We start from the raw sequence: 19,300 nt of genomic DNA on the forward strand, positions 1-19,300 counted from the left end.
TTCATGGGCTTCTTGTTTGATATTAAATTTTAGTCTTTTTGAAGGCAAACAGGCATGGTGCAGAAGATGGTGGTTAGCATATAAGTCGAGTCATTTTTATAAAATGTTAAATTCCTCGTTAGTTTGTTGTCTCTATTTTACTTAATGATTTTATGATTTGGCATTCCCTAGAAAACACATAGAAGTTGAGCATTTGTTAATGCAGTCGGTTGGGTGATTACATTTTGACATACCAATGAACACATAGGCCTCTCTGTGTTGCGTTAAATTTCATTATTATTTTTTTACCAATAAGACCTTGGAAATTGTTAGTGATGATGAAACATCGACGACACACAGGTTCCATCAAGGTCTTGGTTGAGATATGAAGAGCATGCAAGAGAAATATTTTTGATGTCATCCACTACAAAATTTTTCGTGGAATGCCTTTGGCCATTACGAACGAAAAACATCGAATAGGTTGAAACTCTCAGGGGTTCTTGTTGTGACGTTCAACGAGTTTAGTCTTTTTCGAGGCAAATAGGCATGGTCCACAAATGCCGGATATCATAGACATCCATTTTTTCGTATAGTATTTTAATGCCTCGTCAATTTGTTTTCTCTAAGAGGCATTAATTAAGCCGAGAGGCTTCTACAATGGGAGCACATTTTGTTGTAAACAATCTAACATTTTGAAAAAATTTGACAGGTAGTTGAACAGTTATACCACGTCCTTTATTGAAATTCCATTCGAACTTGACCAGCAATGCTTAACACTGACGCTTCCCATTCCCTCATTAACCACACTGTATTTTGGGTTTGAACGCTTCGATATTTCCAAACAATAAACATGCATCCTGCGAGTCCGTAATTGCAAACGTCAGGTCCGGTCAGGTCGTCATCAAATAAAAATGTATTGCTGACAGTGTGAAGTCACATTTAGACGTTTCTAAATATATTTCTTCATCATTCACTCGAGCAAGAAGAAAGCCAATAATCTGTTAGCACAAGAAAACCAAATGTCTTGCCTTATGCTCCATTTTTACGCATTACATGTTTTCAATTCTTTGAAGTTGAACCATCACACATCAACATTATATATGGAAAGAGCCTATTTTCTTTTTTATTCAACATTGTATTGAACAACATGATCGATATTCTGATTTCTATTCAACATTGGATTGAGTAACAGGATCAATATTATGATTTCTATTCAACATTGGATTGAGCAACAGTATCATTATTCTGAGTATGTATGTTTATGTGTTTTGATTTCTTCTATTTTTGAAACTTTTATTGTGTTATTTTTTCTTATTTTCAAAGCTCTATAATTTCCTTAATTTTTCTTAGAAACTTTGATAGAATAGAAATTCTTCTCAATTAGAAACATTGTAGATTTGTATTTCTTCCATTTTAGAAACTTTTATTGTGTAGTTTTTTCCTATTTTAAAATCTGCATAGTTTCCTTATATTTTCTTAGAAACTTTGTTATATTAGAAATTCTACTCAATTGCAGATTTCTTTCTATTTCTTTCTCTTCATTCAAAACATTAGATTTTTAGAATTTAGAAATTATAGTATTAATTAATCTGACTTCTTCATCAGATTATTTGAATCAATGATTATATTCCTCTATCTATTATTAAAATAACATTACAAAGCTATTTAAAAATAACATTAATAATGGTAATTGTTTGCAATTTTTATAATTATATGTTTTAATTTTTAATTTTTATTAATGAGTAGTAATATTTTTAATAGATAGATCAATTTTAATATATAAAATTTTAGATTATACTATTTTTCACGTTATATTGTTAAAATTGAAATATGCTCTCAAATTATTGATATTAGAAAACCTTTTAAATTTGTTTAGATTTATTTACTATGTGGATTATTAATAACAATTGTTTGCAATTTTTTATAATTATATGTTTTACAAGTTTTAAAATTTATTTAAATAAATAATTTGTTCTCGAGAAATATATTAGTATAAAATTATGATTTAGTTGAATTAATATTCAAAATATTTTAGCAAGAATAAAAAATGTAGTAGTAGATGGGTTCAACGTTGTTTTTAGATTTGATCTTGTAAGATTTTAAATCTTTATATAAGTGTTGCATTCTATGAACTTTCATCATCATGTTGAAGAGTAGTAGATAGATTTTAGATCAACTAATTATATAGTATGGGTCATGTGAACTATTATCATGATGTTAAATAAAAGTAGATGAGATTTATATCAATTATAGCTCCTACAAACTATTATTAAGATTTTCAACAAAAGTAGAATAATTTTTAATCAACTAATTATATGCTATAGGTCCTATGACCTATTATTGTACTATTAAATAAAAGTAGATGGATTTGAGATTAGCTAATTATACTATTATAGGTTTTATCAACTACTATCATGATATTAAATAGTAGTAGAATAATTTAGATAAGCTCATTATACATCATGAAGAAATGAATAAATCAAGTATGAATTTCCAATCGGATGAAGAAAGAAGACAATACCAAATGGAGCAACAAAGAGCATACCAGAGAGAATACCAGAGAGAGTATCGTAGACGATGACAAGAACAAATGACACAAGCTGAAAGAGAAGAAGAAAGAAGAAGGAAAAATGAAGTCCGACGACTAAATTATGCAAGAAGAAGGGCAGGATTGCTAATACAAGAATTGGAATTACAAAATAGGGATAGAATTACTCGTCAATGAACATCCGATGAAGTATCTCATTTTGAAACACAAGGGAGACATGAAGTTGATTTTGAATCAAGTGAGAGGTACAATCAAGCATTACCTGTATTTGTGGAAATGAGTCACCAGAATGAAAATTCAAGAACAACATACCATGTTCTTGAAACACCTCATCCTACAAGCCAAAATAGGATAAATTTAGGTGGACAAGGCAATAGAGAAAATATACAAAACCCAACTGTATTTATTAAGGATAATGTCTATAGATCCCAAATGCAATTTTGACAACAACTAAAAATGCCATAGATGTGTTATATTTGTCAGGAATTCTATCTACGAATGAAAGTGGTCTGTACATCAGAAGGTGTAGTATGCAATAGATGTTGACAAGAAAAGGGAAACAATTGTGTTCTTCAAGGCTGTGATCAATCGGCCACCTTTCGCAGGCAATTTCTAGTGTAAGTGCCCAAAAGTTGTACACGTCAGCTTCTGGACTAGTTTTCCCTGTTATGTAGCACTCTGGAGCAACATACCCCCGTGTGCCCGCCACCATGGTCGTACGGGAAGAATCCTAGTCACGTTCCATTAGTCTCGCCAAACCAAAATAACCCAACTTGGCATTGAAATCAGAATCCAACATTATGTTGCTTGCCTTCACGTCTCGATGAATGACACGCTGGTCGCACTCTTCGTGGAGATAAACAAGAGCAGAGGCAATGTCACAGGTGATACTATATCTTCAGCTCCAATCTAGTGTATCCTCCTCTTCCCCAAAAATATATTTATCCAGACTCCCATTTGGCAAGTACTCATAGACCAGAAGTAACTCTCCCTTTTCGTGGCACCATCCTAAAAGCCGCATAAGATGACTGTGTCTCAACCTGCTGATTGTTTGAACTTCGGAGACATACTCCTTTCTTCCTTGTCTCGATCCTTGAGCTATTCTTTTCACAGCCAGCGCCTTGTCCAAGCTTTTCTTTCTCGCAGAAATTTCCTGTCGCGGCACTGAGCTCGGCGTAGGAAAAGCTTCGGGGGCCATGAGTACAGCATTCGTCCAGCTCTGGATCACTCTCTTCCCTAGCCTTACCTTTTCTTCTCCTTTTTTTGAAATACTGCCACCAGCGAACAACTATGAAGCCACATAGGACCAGAACAATGAAGAACACGCATATCAAATAAACTTTCACTGAAAATCTGTTTGCATTGCCATTTCTAAGTAATTCACCAGGAGGTTCGACTTCCCATGAATATTCAGAAGTAAAATTCCAAACTTTTATGGTGTGCGTCTCTGTGTACTCTCCAGTGGCAACCGAGAAGCCAATCTTGATGTACTCTGGTAGACAGTTGCTCAGATCTATTGTGTGGTTAAATAGAGGGATTTTGGGTTTAGAAGAATTATACTAGAGAAAGAAGTGCAGAACCTTTTCTACACCGTCATAATCCACCCAGGCATCCCATGTCGTGTTTGTGAGATTTTAGTGTGTAGAGCGATTAAATAGACTAGATGTATTGAGCGAAAAAATGAACTTCGAGAAAATGCTATTGACGTCGATCCCAACATGATTGTCATCAGGAAATGAACTTCGAGAAAATGAATTCCACATGTTTTTGCATCACTATAATGAAATCTAGGAGTCATATTATTTGACATTATCAATTTTTTTAATAAATTTTTCTATTCGACTTATCAATTTTGATGAATGTATGTTATTTTTCCTTTGTTTTAAATAAATTTAGTAGTATACATACAAGACTATATAAAAGTTCCTCCTATATGTATTTGTGAATTGTTAAACTATTAATTATAAATGAATAAATATCTATCTTATCTAAAGTGCAATCCCACTAAATTAATGTGATATTTTAAACCAATTTTATAAAAAATAATTTACTAAATCTACTATTTTTTTAATGTTTGGTTACAAATTTATTTCATAGAAATGAATAAATCAAGTATGAATTTTCAATCGGATCAAGAAAGAAGACAATACCGAATGGAGCAACAAAGAGCATACCAGAGAGAATACCAGAGAGAGTATCGTAGACGACGACAAGAACAAATGGGACAAGTTGAAAGAGAAGAAGAAAGAAGAAGGAAAACTGAAGTCCGACGATTAAATTATGCTAGAAGAAGGGAAGGATTGCTAATACAAGAATTGGAATTACAAAATAGGGATAGAATTACTCGTCAACGAACATCCGATGAAGTATCTCATTTTGAAACACAAGGGAGACATGAAGTTGATTTTGAATCAAGTGAGAGGTACAATCAAGCATTACCTGTATTTGTGGAAATGAGTCACCAGAATGAAAATTCAAGAACAACATAGCGTGTTCCTGAAGCACCTCATCCCAGAAGCCAAAATAGGATAAATTTAGGTGGACAAGGCAACAGAGAAAATATACAAAACCCAACTATATTTCTTAAGGATAATTTCTATAGATCCCAATGCAGTTTCGACAACAACTGGATAGCTTGAAAATGCCACAGATGTGTTATATTTGTCAGGAATGCTATCTATGAATGAAAGTGGTCCGTACATTAGAAGGTCTAGTATGCAATAGATGTTGAAAAGAATAGGGAAACAATAGATTTTCAGCTTTAAATAATATGGATCTAGGGCCACAACCTAAGGAGCTTGCGAACTTGACCCAAGTTGAGGAAATGCTAATTGCATGTGTCAGCCCCATACTTCAAGTTACACATGCAACAGGTGGTCAATATAAATATAAAGGGCATAAAATAAGTTTCCCACAAAATATAGAACATGTTTCCAATATATTGCCACACACAATAGATAATTTGCCAATTATTATTGTTAGACGAAGAGATCAATGTGGAACAAACTATAACTTTACTGTGAATAGGGATTGTGTCTACAAAGCACTCAAATACAAAGTAGAGCATGATAAATTTTATTCAGATGTCCAAATTAATGAAAATTCTCTCAATGATCTACCTAGAAATGCAGATGAAAATATCTTTCCCAAATTAAAGACAGTCTATATGGAATTTGATTCAAATGCAAATGAGATTATTTTTGTTAGTCCAGTCATGGAGTCAGATGAAGGAAATATAATAGATCATACAACATCAATGGCTTCAAGACCACCTAATGCCCAAAAAGAAATGGAACTTATTCGTGCATGGGTCAATAACCCTGATGTGAATCCAACATCATTGATAGATTGGCCAAGTATAGGTGTATCTCCCATTAATGAATATGTGACATTAGGATTACTTGATATGGCATTTCCAACATTGTTTCTTGATGGAAGTTGTGATTAGTTAGAGCCATGGTTGTGGTAGGTTTATCTTCATGAATTTGTGAAACATCTAATGCGTTATAGGGATCATCGTTTTGGCAAACATCCCAGATTTAGATATTTTGTATTCAATATGACAATGAGACATCGTGCACAAAACTCATCGTCAGTGTTTGTGAAAAGAAACTTTAAAGACATGCCCATTACCATCCATGAGTTGCGACAACATATGGAGAACACACCCCACTCCAATCTAGAAAATAAATTGATGTGATTTGGGACATCATTAAGGGGAACACGGTCATATTGGACTAAATCTTGTGCAGAATTGACAGATTTGCTTCATCAAATTGGTACTCCTACAATATTTTTCACATTAAGTGCAATAGATATGTATTGGCCTGATTTGCATTCACTTATGCTAGGAACAATGCCAACTGATCCACAAGAACCTTAGAATTGGAGAAGACAAAATATTATTGACTATCCTCACATAGTTGCACACTATATGCAATTAATAAACTCAATGTTTAGAAAAGAGTTTCTAGAAAAGGGAATGAATGTCAAGGACTTTTGGTGTAGATATGAATGGCAACATACGGGGTCCCCACACATACATGGATTCATATGGATTGAAGGAGCACTTGATGTGGATAAAATTTACTGGTCAAATGAGGAGGAAAGAAGAAGTGCTAAAAGATATTTTCACTCCATTGTTCATGCATGGAACCCTAGAAATGATTCTCATCAATGAAATATACAGGCATGTTAATCAATTTATATATATTCATGTAATGTGATATTAATTAGTTTACTTATCTTTTCTTACCTTCAATTGTAGGCATTGGTCAATTTTCAACAACATCCATGTCTCAAAAACACAAGACAGCTTGCAGAGGTGGATTTGGACCGTGACTATGAGGAAATATTAAATTGTGTGGAGCGACACACGATTTGTAAGGAGGGTGCATGCCTATGAAAAAAAGGGAAAGATGGTTTGCAGGTAATTATTTCATCCCAATGAATATTTACTAAATATATATAAATAATTACTACAAAATGACAAAGCTTAATATAATATTTCTTACATGGAGTGTAGGTATAATGCTCCTTGGCCATTAAACCTGGGGGGATCAAAATTATATGAAGACATGGAAACAGGGGAAAATAAATTTGAACCAATGAGAAATTATGATAGAGTCAATTCACATAATCGCCACATACTACAATTATGGAGAGAAAGTATAGATTGGCAACCTGTTCTTTCCAAACATGCTGTGATAAAATATATCGCCAACTATGCAACAAAAGTAGAGAAAAGCTCAAAAACATACTAGCAAATGTTGATGTGTCTATCCAATATGAAAAATCCAGATGATTTAGTAGCATGGGCATATAGGAGGCTTCTAACTAAGACAATTGTAGAAAGAGACATTGGTAGTCAAGAAACTTGCCATATGTTATTAGAGCTTCCATTAGTGGACTGTAGTAGAAAATTTGTCAATCTAAATGTCTCACTTGAGATGTTCAAACCTGCAACTCTAAATAATGAAAATGAAAATGATGAAGAGAATAATAAAGAACAAACAAAATCTTTCATTTATGTTTATAAAAGAAGGCCATTATGTATGGAAGGTGTTACATTAATTAATGTAGCTAGATTATGGATATAATCCTAAGAGAAAAAGAGACAACAAATGGGAGCCTACGGGAAAAGCTGCAATTATTAGAGTATTTCCTAGGTTTGTATCTATCCCTTCAAGTGAATCAGGTAAATGGATTGAGTTTTGTTTATCAGAGTTACTTCTCTACAAGCCATTCTATGATATTGAATGGGATATTGGTCATGATGATGCCTCTATCATACAAAGTTGGGAGACATTCACTTACAACCCTTGGCATGTTCAATGTATAATGTCTGCAGAAAATGTTGAAAACCCAAATGATTATGAAATTGAAGACAATGAAGATGTCCATAGAAATACTACAAAACATGAATGGGAGATTATATCTAGGTTGCACCAGGGTTAAAATATACATTTCTTAGAAATAGACATGTTGGGGAGAAGAGATGTTGATAGACAAACAAATTGGTCTATTGATTATCAAGGAGAAGAGTACACTTCCAGAGAAATCAATTTCATAAGTAACATGAAGAATCCTGGGTGCCTTATCTATGATGAAATTACTCAATGCATAAAATACATGACCCTTGGTGAGAAACAAAAAAAGGTAGTCAACATAATCATGACAAACTACCAAAGAAATCAAAATGCAGAACCATTGTTTTTGATAATTCAAGGAATAACATGAACAGGAAAATCATATCTAATTGGTGCCATTAGTTAATCTCTTCAAAATGCGGCAATGCCATCCCATTCTACACTTCTATTACTTGCACCAATAGGAGTTGCAGCATTCAATGTAGGAGCTTCTACAATTCATTCAAAATTGAAGATACCAATTAGAGATTTTTCTCAACTGGAAGGAGTAAGACTCACAAGTTTTCAAGAAGAAATGTCGCATATAAAATATATTTTGATTGATGAAACGAGCTTCATTGGTCAAAACATGTTAGAAAATATAGATTCACGATTGCACCAAGCATTCCCAAAATTTGCACATATAAGCTTTGGAGGTAAAGATTCTATTTTTGCATCATGAATAGCTAACTCATGTGTGAAATATACTATATTTGAATCAAATTTATGAATTAATACATAGTTTTTAAAATAATTATTTTCGTCAATTGTATTTTAGGTGTATCTATAATATTGGTGGGAGATTTGGGCTAGTTGCCTCCTGTCAATGATAGAGCAACATATGACAAAAATGGGGGCACAAAGTTGCTATGGCAAGAATTCAAGATTGTTGTCACATTAGATAAGATATTTAGACAAGATGGGGAAGATATTGACCAACAAAGATTTCGACAACTTTTGACGAATCTAAGAGATGCAAACCCCCAAATTGATGATTGGAGGTTGCTAATGTCAAGGACCCCTATCAACATAGATGTTGCAAAAAAATTTGAATTTGATAATGATGTTCATTTGTTCTCAACAAATGAAAATTTTCATGCTCATAATAAAAAAATGCTACATTCATTGAAGCATCTCGTTGCACGTTGTGTTGCACCAAAAGCAGGTACTATTAATACAATAGATGATTGCTCAAATGATGAGCTTGATCTAGAGTTGTTAATATGTAAGGATTCAAGGGTCATGCTAACTTCAAATGTATGTATAGAGGCTAGTCTTGTAAATGGGGCTCTTGGATACATTCGAAAAATTGTCTACAAGCAAGGTAGTGCTCCACCTGAGCCTCCAACATATGTGATGGTTGAGTTTGATGGTTATTTAGGGTTACCATTCAAAGATCATAATCCAAAGATAATTCCAATACCACCAATACAGAAGGGTAGAACACTTCAACTGCCATTGAGGTTGGCATGGGCATTAACTATTCACAAATATCAGGAATTGACTCTTCCTAAAACAACAATTGATATAGCACCAAGAGAAAGAGCAGGATTGGCATTTGTGGCAGTTTCACATGTAAAATCTCTCCAGTGTTTGAGAATAATGCCTCCTTTCACATATGATCGTTATGAGAAAATGAAAAAGGGTAGACAAATTTCCAAGTGCAAGGATGAAGAAAATAGACTTTAAGTGCCTTGAAGATAGTTGATGTGATATGTTATTCTTAAATGTTGTGTCTATAAAAATCTTTTTGAACACATTAGTATTTTTTTTGTAACACTTCCTACTATATTCCATGTTTTAAAAATGTCTCTATTATACAATGATAATTGATAAAAATAACTTTCTTCATTTTAATTTATTCTATTTTGAGAAATCCTATCTTTTTTTCATGATATTTTATTTTTATAGATCTTAATTAATTGTAATGATGTATTAAGTAATAATTATATCTTAACTAATTCTACTTATGTTTTAAGTAATTATTGTATTGATTCATTCATTGATATCACTTTATGTTTACAAATTATATTTACTTTTGCTTCAATGTCTCTTAATATTTGATGACAATATTATGGATAACTTTTCTTTATTTAAACTATTAAATAAAAGATTCATTATATAATTTGAAGGAAAAAAATTAATGAATATAATTTACTTATTCTATTTATCATTCAATATTAATTTGGTTTTGTTTCATAATTTTAAAATTAGTAAACTAAACTTTATTTGTATTGACTTCATTTGGTCTATATTTAAGTATAACTGCTACATTTAATTTGTGTGTTCTGTATTTGATTATATCTTATAATGGTTTTATATATTTTTTTATTGATATTTGTTTAATATTTTGCAGCATATCATTTGAGCTATGGATTCTTCTATTGGAGAGTCAAATATCATTGTTATGAGTCCTGCTACTTCCATAACCTCAAATAATTTCTTCGAGATTGATTTAGATAAATGTAAATGAATAATCTGGGAATCATGCTCACATATAATCAAAGCTTTGGAGAATGCTGCATTGTCAATTGATACTGTTGATGAAATAGAAATAATGGAAATGGTAGATGTTGCCAAAGTTATGCGTGACACATCTACAAAAACAAATGCATTTCCAGAAATGATAAAAGAAGTCTACCACGATCATTGCTCTAATAAAGGTCGCAACACCATCCTTATCACTAAGCAATATGTGATGCAGCTACATCATTATGGAGAAATGTTCTTTTTTTAGTTTCTTCTCATATTTCCTATACTTCATCTGAATACTTCTACTTGGGCTTATATTTCCTATTTCATCTATGTAATTTTTATGAACAACAACATGAATAAGTTATTTTCACTATTTCATCTATGTGAATTTTGTGAACAATAAAATAAATAAATAAATTCCACTCTTCAAATGATGTTTAAAGGTACACTTACGATATTTGATGTTACATTTTCTATGCATAATCATCAACACTAATAATAATATTTATGGAATTGCTGACATTGATATGTATATTATGTATAAAATTTATGCTCTTATTTATATGTTAGATGCCATATTATCTATGCACAATCATTAAAACTAATAATAAACTGTATAAAAATATAAAATTGATACTGACCCTTTAAAAAATTAACATTTTATCAAGTCGTTCAAAATTAATTATTCAAATGCATTATGCCAAATTTTATTTTAATATTTATTAATAATTAAAGTTATTAATTCTAATAATTAAATAACTTTAATATATCAAAATAATATTTTAAAAAATAAAAATAATAATAGAAAAATAAATATAAGATATTTAAATAAATAACATTATTAATTGTGCGCCGCGTCTACTACTAGCTTATATATATATATATATATATATATATATATATATATATATATAAGCTAGTAATATTATGATCCGTTATTCCCTATAAACCAAAGGAAGCAAATTAGCGTGGTGGGGTTTGGGTAATGTATTTCATTGTGAACTTGAAACAAAATGTCAAATGTGAGAGGGTTTTCAATTTGTGAAGACCAAGGTAACTATTCTAGATTATTAATAATTGAAATATATTAAAAAATAAATTATAAATGATTATAAATTATTTTTTCTTCAATCAAAATATTTTAAATTAAAATTAAATTACATGAAAAATTAAAAGTTCAAATATTAATATCAAAGGTTTAATTAAATATTTAAATAGTAATTTATAAATTTGGTAACAAAAATGTAAGCTTATTAAATTAATAAATAATTAAATGAAAATAAAAATAATTGTTGATGTTATTAAAATTGATATGTATAGAAAAGTTTAAAACATAGTTAATATTAACATATATTAAAATCAATTTAAAGTAAAATTTGATATTCAATTATTTTAAAATGTTGTTGTTGATGTTATATATATATATGTGTGTGTGTGTGTGTGTGTGTGTGTGTGTGCGTGTGTGTGTGTGTGTGTGTGTGTGTGTGTGTGTGTGTGTGTGTATGTATATGTATATGTAAATGTATGTATGTATGTATGTATACATATATGTGTGTATATATATATATATGTATATATATATATATATATATATATATATACATATATGTATACATACATATATATACATATATGTATACATACATATATACATATATACATACATATATATACATATATACATACATATATATATATATACATACAATATATATACATATATATATAAATATATAAATATATATATGTATATATATATACATATACATATATATACATATATACATACATACATACATATATATATATATATATATATATATATATATATATATATATATATATATATATATATATATATATATATATATATATGTGGATACACACACACACACATAAATATATATATATTAGTAATCAATTTTATAAAAAGTAATATGACATAACCAAAGTATGCCATATGAATACATATCATTGAAATAAAATCAATTAATCAAATTAAATTATAAAATTAAACAACTTTACATTAATTTGAGGATGTATATTAATTTATTTATGATTAAAACTAAATAAATGCTAAGATTTTAGTTGAAAATAGTGATATTATATTTTATTTTTTCGACAATTGAAATTGATAATGCCTAGTTTACCAAAGCTTGGTTTTCAGTCAATGTGAAGTTCTTTAGACAAAATTTGTATTGATGACATTCAATAAAATTATTTGAATTCATAATTTGTTTCTAGCCGAGCCTTCAAGAAAACACAAGAAACCAAACCATCCAAAAGCAATCCCCTAATATGATAAACAAGATTAATTATATTTTTTAATTCTATACCTTAAATGAGTTGCTGATTTTCTTAGACTCTACAAGAAGCCACATAGCCCCTACGTGGAGTCCACACTAACATGTGGAGATCTTCAATGCAACTACGTGCTTTTTTGCAAAGATGGCTAAGTGTCATTTAGGCAAAGGCAGGAAGCCACTTGGCAATTTGATATCGCAGCTGGAACAAATGGATTTAGTAAGTGAACAGAGTCCCTCAACAGAAATCAAGTGAAAGTTAGATGTTGCTATATAGACATGGTTCATGGAGGTAACATGTTCAGAATTTCTCAAGTTGAATGAAATAAAATCAACCGTTGTTCTGACAATTCACAAAATGATAGTCTCAAAAGATGATAATTAAGCATAGTATTCTATTAGTATTCATGGATTCACATGCACAGGTCATGGGTGCACATACATATTTTAGGCTTGTTATTTTATTCTTTTCAGGCATTTACTTCTCTCTTTTTTAATGATCTTCCAGGAAAGAGAATTCTTCCTTGATAAAGAGACTGGGATTAGCTTCGAGGAAGATTTAAATCTCAATTCTCATATTAACCTATCCAACGTCACTACTCAAAATACATTACAAACCTAAGGGTATTATCTGAATGGATCATGATCATCCAAATTCAAATATTGGGCAAGCAATTCTGGGGGATGAATCTCGAAATCCAGGCAAGTGCACCAGGATTTGGAAATCAAATGAAACTTATCAAGTGTTGCAAAGAAATCCAGTAGAGTTTTGTCTTCGCTGCCAACATCTTCAACTCATCAAGGAATTGTGAAATTTTCACTGAGAATCTGGATGGTCTCCACAACATCTCTTTGTTGGGTTCAGAAAATGGTATTACAATGGAATATGTGAGATTATTGAAATATCTATTTTAATTTCACTGGATATACCATTGTAAAAGGTGATCTACAACCATTATCTTTAAATATTACATTGCTAAAATGGATTCATGCCAATGGTCTTTTGTACCATTTGAGTGGTGAATGGAACATCTTGTTATTTTTTGTCTGAGCAGTAGAAATATTCCAAGCAATACAGGAAAAAAAATTGGAACAATTTTTGTGTCAAAATTAGGCATGTAAGGTAACTTTTCATGTGCTTTCCTACAATTTCCTAAATTTTTTATTTCTTCTATCTCTATGAATCTAAGAAATTATCTTTTTATATAGAGCTATGAGGGAGCAATCTATATAGTACTAGGTTTTCAAGCCCTAACAAAAATAAAAGTAAAAACGTTTGAAACATATTATTAGCTTTTTCTTTTTATGATAAGTCATAAATCTTTACATTAAACCCATAATTAACCTAATACCTTTTATAGTTTCAAACTTGATATGAACACATTACAAGCGCATCGAAGCCCCTCTTCATGTGGCCAAATAGGACCTTCGAGTCACCTACATTGATCATTTTCATTCTGTATTAGAGATTGAAAATGTTGATTTTATTTTCAGATATCATCAACATTGTGATTTTTAGCAACTAATTGTTCAAACCATATGCAATGATTATGCCTGATTATTGATCTCCTATTCGTTTCAAAGCGGTTATCATCAAAGAATAAAAAACAAAGAAAGAAGGAAATATTCCCTGGAAAAAAATCATTTGGAAATCCAAAGAACCAAAAGTAAACCAGGTATATTATTCATGATAGAGCATAAATTTATACACAAGAATAAACTATATGGCCATGTGAGATCAGAGCAATTATTTTTATGAGAGCTGAGTACTATATATGTTATTTTTCACTTTAGGAACAAAAAGCTCTGCAATTTTTTTCTTTGGGCAACGCTCTCATGAAATATAAAACAAAACTTTGAGAACTCAATTCAAAAAGATTCACTAAGCGCTCTCAAGTGTAGTTTTGACTTTGTATTCACAAGTAAATTTTGTGAAGTTTCTAGAATAAAAGATACATTGGGTTCAATTTAGCAATTATATTGACAAATAATTAAGTGAACTGATTCCTATTGATCTGTTGTAGAGAAAACTTTGACTGATATAAGTCATCCAGTGATGAATGTCGACTTTAGTGGAAAAATGGCTTGCAAGAAATGAATCTCAAGTTAGACCAGAAACAAAATTAGCTCAATTACCAATAAAATCTATCCATGAAAACATTTTTCATCCTACAAAATAAGAGGGAAAATCTGAAACAATATTGATGCGTTGATTGCATCAGCCTCAATCTAGAAACACATAAATGTGGAGAATATGACAGAAAATTTGGTCTTAGAACGCCTCATAATTCTGATACAAAATGGATAAAGGATGATGTTGGAACAAATTTATTTAATAATCACTAAATGTATGAGCTAGAGAAATCCAACTAAATCTTTTAGTATTAATTTTCATTTAATGCAGTCAATGAAGCCATTATAGATACACTATAGCATAAATATATAGTAAACTTCTCAAACATATGCCGGTTGAAAAAGAGTTTGGATTAAGCAAAAACACTAGTATCAAGAGTTTGGATTAAGCAAAAACACTAGTATCCCAGCTTCGACAGGAACTAATAATTGTAAGGTAAGTGTTCCTTCAATCACAAATTTATGTTCTTTAATGTTTCATTTCGTACCCATGAATTTACACATGGTTTATTAATTATTAAATCACATGATATATATTTATATAAACATAAACAAACAAGATTAATTTAGTTTGGTCTTTATTATTGTATTTGATCTAGGCAATACACTATTCAATCAGTTAGTCCTAGTTTCAGCAAATCAAATGTAATTATTTTTATTTTATTTTCATTTTTCATTTGACTAATGTTTAAATGTGAAATTTTAAGTTTTAAAATTATTAAAAGTATTTTATGTTAATTTATTTGGTTCATTTATATTGGATCTTATAGGAACCAATTTGAAGGAAGCACTACTCATATTGTACACAAATATTTTAGGATGCACATAATATCAACCATATAAGGGTAGGGGCCCTAGCTTGGTGGCTAAATCTTCCCTATTGCAGGGGGTTGGTCACGGGTTCTAGTCTCCCCTATCCTCGTGGTACCGGTGGGCGTGTCGCGCCAGTGCTACCGGTCACGTTAAAAAGTTTACCAAGCACACTACAATTTATTAGGGGGTCGTGTTGCACCGATTCTTGCAGTCATATATATATATATATATATATATATATATATATATATATATATATATATATATATATATATATATATCAACCATATAAAACATGTTTAATAAATTCTCAATTTAATTAAAAGATTTATACACTAAAATAAAATTAAGTGTAATAGAAACTAATGGTTTGAAAAGGACTTGAGATGTATAATTTGTATGAATTCAACTTATTATAACTACATGCTTAGTTTTCAAGAATAGAAACTTCAAATCTAGTTCCTCCTCATTTTGAGGGTTACCTACTAAGTTTATCCACCTTAGCAGTTTATAAAAGACTTACCAACTATAGACTTTTATTCTAATCTTTTAAAGAATAATGATTGAATAGTGGAGCTATATAACAAGTTGGCTACTATTATTAGTAATTCAAGGTTTTTAATTGAGATTTTGAATTTAAGGTTGTAAGGTGTTAAAATTTCAATGTTATGATTTCATATGATAGTAATAGTGACAAATGCAAATCTTCCAATTTTTTTGATTGGTTTGTTTCAATTCAATATTTAAAAGTATTTTTTAATGTAAAAATTGATAAATAATTTTAATTTTATTAATATTATTTATAACTTCTTTTCATTTTTAGTTCATTTATCTTTATGTGGGTTAAATCTTGAAGTAAGAAAGTTGATTCTATAAAAAAAAATTGTTACTTTCTTTTAATATTTAATTTTTTTCAACAAGACTATTAAATCGACAATGACAATTTGATGAAAAGAGGACATGTTATGGCAAGTAAACTACTATATCTTTGTATATCAAAAGTACAAGTTTTGTACACATATAGTAGATATCAAGAAAGCTATAATCCTTGAGAACTTCTCTTTACACAATTTAATTCCATGTGAGTTTTGAAACCTATACCTTGAAATCTCATTATTTTAATCCAATTCATTTTTGCAAAAAGATTTTAGCATAGTCAAAATTTCAGACTAACTTAATTTAGACTTTGTACTTGATACTTCTAACACATTCTACAATTAAAATTTATAAATTAAAATTTAAAAAATTATAATAAAAATAGTGAAAAAACTATGTAAGGATGAAAACTAAAAATTCATTACTTTCTTTTAATATTTAATTATTTTGAACAAGAATATTAAAATGACAATAGCAATTTGACCAAAAGAACACATGTTGTGCCAAGTAAACTACTATACCTTTGTATATCAAAACTAGAAGTTTTGTACAATTGTAGCAGATATCAAGAAAACTATAATCCTTGAGTACTTCTCTCTACACAATTAACTTCTGTTTGAAGTTTTCAAACCTACACCTTGAAATCTCATTATTTTAATTGAATTCATTTTTGCACAAAGATTTTACCGTATTCAAAATTTGAGAATAACTCAATTTAGACTTTCTACTTGATACTTCCAACACATTCTAAAACTAAAATTTATAAATTAAATTTCAAAAAATTATAACCAAAATAGTGAAAAAACTATCTATGGACCTAAATGATTTTAATTAATATTTTCTATATCAACCAATCAAATGCAATTATTTTTGTTAGTATCATTGAAATTTTTGTATTACTCTAAAAAAAATTCTTTTACTATTCTAGTTAATTAAACAATGTGACAAATACAAGCCACTATATGACACTTGTTAGTTGTTGTTCTTAACTCGAGACTAGTTTTTTTTTTTTGCATATTGTGTATTAGCTTTTTTAAAAAAATTTTAAATGAAGCAAATTAATAGAAAAATAAATAATTGTTCTTTACATTTATATGAATATATTATTTTAAACTAATTATTTTAAATTTAAAAAGTTTAAGAAATATATTCCTTACCAAACAAAAATGAGATGAAATAAAAAATTATATTGTTTGATTTAGTTCAGATTATAAGAAGTGATATCACATGGTGCATACTCTTATTAGATCCATGATTTTTCATTCCTCAACTTCTTTTGTTCCATTTCCATATCTATTTCTCTATTATTTACACTAGAGGAAAATGAGATTATAATCTACAAAAGTCTCCACAAACACAATCTCTATTATACAAATATGTCACAAGAATTGTAGAGATTGGTAACACAATTTTGTAAAATTTAATAAACTTAATACTTTACAAACTACTACGAATTGTAAAATTTAATTAATAAAAAATAAATTAGTTATAATTGAATTTAGTAGCACATTTTAAAAAATAAAGTAATAACAAAAATATACATTGAGTAATCAATAATTATTTAAAATAAAAAAATCTTATTACAAATAACTAGAATATTTTAATACCAAAATATTATTTTTTTGTAATTTGTTTTTTTTTTTAATTTTAAATGTTAGAATTTATCTTTTATTTATTTTACTATACAATATTATTATAGTTCTATTTATTACATATTTGATAGTGTTCATGAATATATTTTACTTATCTATTTCTACATATTACTTCTTAATTTATTTTTCCCTCTGCCTCATTATCTTGTTTTTATCTATCTATTTTCTTCGCTCTCCCTCTTTTTCATTGACATATACATATATATTTCTCTATCTCTCTTCAACTTCCCTCTCTTCTCCTCTCTTTTAAAAATTAATCTTGATTATCTTCTAATGTAAAAGTTTTATTTCAATCTTTATAATAGCATATTAGCATGTGAATTTTTAAATTATTTGTAATGCTAATAAATCAACAATAGCTTTTGGGAAAGCATCGTTGTGACAACTATATGTTGTTATAGCTGAATTTTCAGCATTTGATCGTGTGGCAATTTTGTAAGATCATGTGTTGTCAAAAAAAGGTGTACATGCATCTCATATTCGAAATCTGCTTAGGAGCCTCTTGCATAATTGAACTAGGTAAAACTTTTCAATATATACTGAAGAAATGACAGGAAAGAAAGCCAATATAAATTATAAAACAAAATTAATTATGTTTTTAATTTTTTCCAAACACAGATTCATAACATGAAATTTCCATTCTAGATTCCCACTTCAATTTGATATAGTCTAAATTGACAAGGCTAGTCGTGAAATGTAGAGGGCTCGATGACAGATTTTCACAACTAGTTGTAGTCGCGAGTAAAAAAAACCGTCGACCTGACGACTGGTGAAATTGACGATACCTCGGAAAGAAGCACCACAGAGCTCGACAAGCCTGAACTCATTATAACCGGAGTACACTGGCTACACACAGCTAACGGCAAATCTGAAGGAACGTATGGCAGTCCAACTTCACTTCTAATTACCATTATCAGCTCTCTCATTTTGGGTGCACAACAGCCCCACAACAATCAGCCACTCCACATCTACCCCGTATTGAAATTTCCACCAAGTTTCTCATCTGCTGCATCCAGTGCCTTTGTCGTTCCATTTTAATCCCAAACACACTCTACCAGTCTGCAATTGTACTATTCTTCAAGGCTGTGATCAACCTGCCACCTACTGCACGCG

The 19,300-nt window shown here is 29.8% G+C and overlaps 1 pseudogene; it reads right to left on the minus strand.

Annotated features, from left to right (window-relative positions):
• Positions 1–700: 700 nt before the first annotated feature.
• On the minus strand, positions 701–19,220 carry LOC149558542 (receptor like protein kinase S.3-like; annotated as a pseudogene).
• Between the last annotated feature and the right edge of the window lie 80 nt (positions 19,221–19,300).

The sequence above is a fragment of the Cupressus sempervirens genome, chromosome 5, assembly GCF_028749045.1.
Source record: "Cupressus sempervirens isolate cs-2001-9-10 chromosome 5, ASM2874904v1, whole genome shotgun sequence".
Taxonomy (NCBI): Eukaryota; Viridiplantae; Streptophyta; class Pinopsida; order Cupressales; family Cupressaceae; genus Cupressus; species Cupressus sempervirens.